Consider the following 6,960-nt stretch of genomic DNA (forward strand, 5'->3'; position numbering starts at 1 on the left):
TGTTTGCATTTCCAAACCTTGGGTAAAGTAAGACCTTTACTTGCACAGCTTGCCATATCGGCATGCTACTGCAGCTTATTCATTTGTTTCCCCAATTAATGAGGAAGAGATATAGCAAAAAAATATTAACTTATAGTTGTGTTTGACTTGTTTCCCATCCTACCTCCCCTTCTTCCTTCCAGGATTCATATGAAATGCATACTGCTTTGGAAGGGCTGAGGCAGAGGAGGAAGATCGTATTACTGTTTACATAAAGTTGATGATGAAGTTTTCTTGGCTTCTTGCTCCCTGTAGGGTTGTACCTGATGTAATGGCATTTACAGGATTGAGCCCAGAAATTTATTGCAATCTGCTTGTTGTATGTTAAGTTCAACAGTGTGATTGGTGTCCTGTAGGAAGGGGTTGTACACATTGGATATTTCTACACATTTTAATAATGCTGGGATTTTTAAAGGGACAACATTTCCCTAGTAGATGCAGTCATACCAGTATAAAAGTGTGTTTGTTATAGCTTACCTGGTTTTGCAGATGCAAAATTCCCCTAGTAGAGATGCAATACCAGTATATGGCATCTTTATGTTTGTATAATTTCGTCTCCACATTTGGGTTTTTACTGGCATGATTGTCAGTAAAATGTTACAACCTATGGTTGATATAATTATACTCCTAAAAGTTTTTTTTAGGGGGAAACCAGCCCTGAAACAAAACCTGCTGCACTGAAGAGTCTACAGCTTGGGGGACCCCCTCTCCCCCACCCCCCCCGAGTAACTTGTATGACGTATTAATGCATTCATACGTTTGTTTATAGAAAAATACAAAATTAATGAAATTGAGAATGTGGAATTCACTGCACTGGCATCTGTTATATGACACTTGACACTGGCATATTTCATTTCATAATACATTCGTCATTTGTTATGACATGATTTAATATATGAACATCGTGCTCTCATTGCTCCAAATTTACTTTATCAAAATAGCAACCTGCTTTCCCTCTGTCTTATTTCTAGTTGTGGTTCTAAATCCTCAAGAACACTGTCTGAAAGTAGATAAGCAGCTTCTTTTTTCAGCTGAGCACTAGTTCTGAGATTCATGAAGGAATAGGAAGCCATGGCCATAGAGTACAAAAACTCAATTATGGATAACATGATCAGAGTAGTCAATAGATGTTTTCAGTTACTTTTTACCCTTTAATTTAATTATTCATTAGTGCCCTATGGTGCTATTGTTTGCTGTGCCATCATTTAGTATTTCCAACATCAAGTACTAAATGAGTATGCAGTAGGGCTGTGTGAAACAGGCCCTATTCGATTTGGATTTGGCCTGAATCGGGAACAGTGATTTGATCTGTTGATTCAGATCACTGTCACTGATTCGATTCAGCCAAATTCGAATCTGAAGATTCAATGCTGGTTCAGCGAATCAGGGATTCAGACACAGGCACAGCTTAAATGTTTTTTTTCTACATACCTTGAGGTAACAGCACGGCTTGTGATCACTGCGGTGCTGGGACGGATGGAGCGTCCCGCAGCAGTGCGGCGGGGCTCTCCAGCATGCTCAGCAGCGAACCTGGAAGTGGACTGGAAGTACTTCCAGCCCACTCCTGGGTCTGCTGGGCAGTGCACTGGGTGGCCTCCCCATGCCCCCCACTCCCCAGCTCAGCAATCAGCCACAGGGGGACCCCTGGTGCCCCCCTGACCCAGGATGCACCAGTAGCCAAGCCAGGGGGATGCAAGGGGCCCCCCAGCACGTTCCCCAGTGGACCAGGAAGTGGAATGGAAGGGCTTCTGGTCCACTTCTGGGTCTGCTGCCCAGTGTGCTCGGGATTCCCCTGTGCTTCTATGGGACACTGCATCTGCCCCAGCACTGCAGCATTCAGAGCCCCTGCTACCTAGAGGTATGTAGAAAAATAATTTAAAGCTGTATCTATGTCCAAGTCTCTCTGAATAGATTTGCAGGTTTCTGTATCGATTCAGAGAGATTAAAGGGTCCTCTGATTCGATTTGGAGTCAGAGATTTGGCCACCGAATCAGGCCAAATCTCTGCTGAATCAAATCAAGGACTGAAGCTTTGCACAGCCCTGGTATGCAGTAACAGCACATAGTGCGCTATGCCAGCGGCTCATGGTTATTTTTAGCCATATGTTGCCCTAGCAATACATTATAGTGAGGGAGTGTGTCTCTATGGCGACATAATGGCAGCATCACAGCCTGTGCTTGATGATGCTACATCGCTATAGTGTGTTGCTACAGTGACATAGTATCTCCTGCCGAAGCGCCCAGTTAGTTTTATATATGCTATTTTCCCATCTTGCATGTTTATAGCAAGAGAGTAGCAAGAATAGTTTTATTTAATGGATCAGTCTTAATGAAGAAAGATATTTTAAGTTGTGAAAACACTAGAAATTATGTAATAGTATTTTTTGTGCTTTCACTGAATTAAAGCATCCCTTCCCCTATATTGGTTACTGATAAGCCATTTTGAAGCTGGTCTTTTTTGCAAGTGCAAAACTACCAGCAATTAATTAAAGGCATATGTTATAGCATTTAAATGAATAACAAAATTATAACACATGCAAATTGATCAGGTGGGTGTGCTAGCACTGTATGTATGACTACTGCTTCTCAAACCTGAGCCCACAAGTAAAATATTTTTTACAGATCAAATTTGTTAAGAGATTGTGTATGCTTGGAACATGAGCAGAAGCATTACATACTTCTAGCTGGCTTTAAGTCATTATTTTTAATTTCTTTTGTAATGTCAAAGTATGTGCAGAAGTAGTTTTCATAGATATTATCATTAAAGTATAGGCTACTTTGGTCAAATGTCTAGGATACATTATTGCTGTTCACTCAATTTCTTTTATTATTTATCCTCATCCAGTTTTGTTTGGATTTGAATGTTAAACTTTGTCCCCATCTTAATTCTTTAAGTATCAGAGAGAAAAACTCCAGTGACCCCTAACAAGTACCAAGTAGGCAAAATATGGCCTGCGGGCCAGATCTGCACCCCCCCCAGGCCATTCTATCTGGCCTGTGGAGCCCCTAAAAATTTAGGAAATTAATATTTATTTATCCTTGGGTGCCTGTCAAAGATGACAGGAGCCGAGGGCAGTAGGGCCAAGGGGAGCCAGCGGCAGAACTAAACAGCTGTAGCAGCAAGTCTGGCCCAGCCCCATCCCCTGATCCCAAGCCCCAGCTGGAAGACTGCCGAGCAGGGGCTTCTGAAGGCTTCTGGCCTGGGACTGTTCCCGCACCACTGTGCTGAGGGAAATACAGATAAGAAGGAGGCGGGGAGGGAGGCAGGGGACCATGGATGACTGCTCTAGTCCTCAGGGTCAGCTGGGGCTTGCTCCTGTGGTCCCAGTGCTGCAGCTGGGAACAATGTGGTGCTGGCCAGCAGGTGGGTAGGAGTGGTTAAATGGCTGCAGCAGGCAGGAGGAAGGGGCAGTGAGCAGGCGCGTGGAGTGCAGTGACAGCCAGGCGGGAGCATAGAGCCAGTACTGGTGTGACCCAGAGCAGAGTGGCAGGAGCATGGGTCCAGGCTGGCAGAGGCTCTGTGGAGCTGAGCTGGCTCCCTTCTCCCCCTGCTTCAGCATCCCAGCCTGGCTCCATAGAGCCTCTGCCAGTCCACGCCCCACGCTCCTCCCACCCTACTCTGGGCCCTGCCATTGCTGACCCGAGTGCACCAGCATGGGCCCTGCGCTCCTGCCCAGCTGTTGCTGTGCTCTCCATGTCCGTTTGATGCCCCTTCCCCCTGCCTGTTGCAGCCATTTCCCCGCTCTCCCCCGCCTGCCGTTGTCTGGCATCACGTGGTTCCCAGATATAGCACCGGGACCGCAGCAGCAGTTGGGATGTGGTGCCAGAGTGGACCAGGATGGGGTGGCGTATGGGGAAGTGGCAGGAGAAGCGCAGCAGTGGCAGGTGGGGCAAGTGGCAGTGAGCAGGACCATGGGGCCCATGCCAGTGCCCCAGGGCCAGGAGTGACAAGAGTGCAAAGCCCAGGCTTGCAGGAATGTGCTGTGGGGTGGGATGTGGGGGCAGGGCAGGCTGTGGGCAAACCCTCCCCCTCCACACAAACCACAACCCTCCCCAGCCATCCTCTCCCCCACACATAGCCCCCCACAAAACTCTATCCACCCCTCACATCACACACATGCATATATGCACACACACACCCCTCCCCAGTATACAAGAGTGAGACTTCATTTTAAGCTATTATACTATCACCTCTATGTACACTACACAAATGCATATAAATCAGAACAAAAATATTTTTTTAATGAAATTAATGAATGTTGTAGTACATGTTTGATTTGGTATTTTGTGCATTCACTGAATTGGGTATTTTTCTGGTTCAGAGATGGCAAAACCCCATGCTGAAAGGAGTAATTCTGGGGGGGAAAGGGGAGGGACTTCTGGTGGCAAAGGTCAGGGGTTAGGGGGTGGGACTTCTGGCCCCAAGATGGCAACCAGGGGGCGGGGCACCTATCAAGGGGTGGGGCTACGCTTGCAGCCCTCAATGGCTTGCCAAATCTCGGTAAGCAGCCTTCTGCCCAAAATAATTGCCTGCCCCTGAAATAATGGATCATTGCTGGCATACCATTTAAAAATGAATAAAAAGTGAACTGTTGTTAATTCTGTGCCACAAATTAAGATAATAATTCACCTGTACCTCTTTCCTCAGATTACCTCACGTTCCATTATTCTATACATTGCCAATACCTTTTTGAAACCACAAATGCACTTACTACATTTATCAGCTGCTTCTATGTCCTTCCTTGGTGCTTCTAACTAGAAATTCATTTAAATAGGAAAATGAATTAATAGTACCCTACATGTCCTTGTAGCTTGTGAGCTTGCTAGAAGGGGTTTGTCACAGTGCAAGAAGAAAAATATGATCAGAGCCTGGCAAAATAACTGCCAGTCAATCGCCAGAAGGAAAAAAAGATTTCCGTAGCTAGTTTTCAGGTAATTTCAGAGCTCTTTTCTGGACATAGAAGGGTTGGTAAACTTAGAAGATGGATAGGTGGTAAGCTGGAAGTTAGGGTGAAAATGATTGCTAGGAATAACTTACTATGGCAGCGTGTAACCAAAGTCCCTGTTGGATACTCCCCAGATTGTAACAGCTGGGTCCCCTGATAACATCCTTTGATATTTTCATCCACTACAACCTCAATAGAATCTAGGTCAGGGGCGGGCAATTATTTTGGGCAGAGGGGCACTTACTGAGTTTTGGCAAGCCATTGAGGGCTGCATTACAGGCAGCCAGGGGCAGATAAATATTAATTTTCTAATTTTTTTAGGGTCCCCGCAGGCTGGATAGAATGGCCTGACTAGCTGCATGCGGCCCACGGGCCGCATTTTGCCCACTCCTGATCTAGATGTTGTCTTTCATTCTTGAAGGTTCTGGGGTTCTTCCTGGGGTACTGGCCTCTTTACCTGGTTCTCTCTACTGTGAAACAGTCCAGCTGCCTGTCTGCAGGTCAAATCCTGTTTAAACGCACCCTCTTCAGGGATTGTACCATAAATATGACTATTGTGCTTTGATAGTGTTGGAGTGGTGTTTGTAGCTGTGGTGGTCTAGAAACTATATGTGAAAAACAAGGATTTTTCTGGGTTATATCTTTTTATGGATCCACTGCATGGTTGGGATAGACTTAGATGAGCTTTCAAATGCAGTGCATTCTTCTTCAGGTGTGAGGAAGAAGCAATTTCTGCAGCCCTAAAGAAGAATGCACTGCATTTGAAAGCTCATCTAAGTCTATCCCAACCATGCAGTGGATCCAGTCAACCACCCAGAAAAATATTTGCCCCTCAGAACCTTCTTGTTTATAGTTTAACTCTCCAGGAGGCACAGACGAGATGTAAGCAAAGGCATACAGATACAAAAAGGCTTCACAGAGCTTCGGCTTGCATCAGTAACATACCCACATATTAAACACAGCGTTTCCAGTGCCCTGGACTCTTCGCTAGGTTCGTTTGCATTCAGAAAAGAGGTTGGCTGCCTTATGGGGCAACACACAGATCCTTCAGCTTGAGCTATAGAGCATGGCCTAAAAGGAAGTAAATGGGTCAGCCTCTGCCTGTCTCTCCTCTTTTTTTGCAATCCTTCAGTCAGGTGACTGTTTGGCCAGCTGCCATCAAGTGATAATGCACCCCTGCCAACTGACTTTCTCCCCTTTCTCTCCCATGACAAGCCAGTTTTCCTATTAGGAGCTGGTGTTGCCTATCATTAGTACATTTTATTGCTATACCTGTTTCTTGTTGACCTGGCAGACTTACCCTTAGAAATTTTGGTTAAACATGGAGAATGTAGGAATCGGATGGCAAAGACCTGCCTTCTCATCCAAATGGAGTTTGAAGTCTGAAATAAATCTATAGGGCACATCCACATAGCACATAGCAGCTCAAATAGGAGTGGCACAAATTTGAGCCATGAATTTTTGCCTCGGCACACGTGCCTGGACATGCCCTTGGGTGTGGGGCATGTTGTGCCACTTGGGGCAAAATAACCCTGCCCAACTCCTCTCCAATCTGCCGCCATGGGGAGCTAGAGCCAGGGGGGCAGCACCTGTGCTGTCCTCGGCAGTATAAAAATCTGCCCTGTGCTGGCCCCAGCAATATGAAAACCTACCCTGGTGAGCAGCTCAGGGCTACTTGCCCTCAGGAGCTTTTGAGGCCCAGCCACTTGGTATCTGGGGACACTACCCCTTGTGCCAGCTGGAATGCTGAAGCAGCCCTAACCTGGAGTGGCCCCTGCACCCTCTACCCACTGCAGCAGTCTGCTGCCTGACTGTGACCTGCTGCCACCTGTGACAGCATCTGCCTCTTGGACCTGCAGCCCCAAGGCTGCATCCCTGCCAGACCTGGATGAGGTGCCCTCAGTCTGCCATCTGGGCAGCTATCGCCCAGAAGATATGCTCCTTGTGGTGGTCTGCTTTGAACTGTCAAAGTGTGT

This window comes from Alligator sinensis, unplaced genomic scaffold (assembly GCF_000455745.1).
Source record: "Alligator sinensis unplaced genomic scaffold, ASM45574v1 scaffold227_1, whole genome shotgun sequence".
Lineage (NCBI taxonomy): Eukaryota > Metazoa > Chordata > Crocodylia > Alligatoridae > Alligator > Alligator sinensis.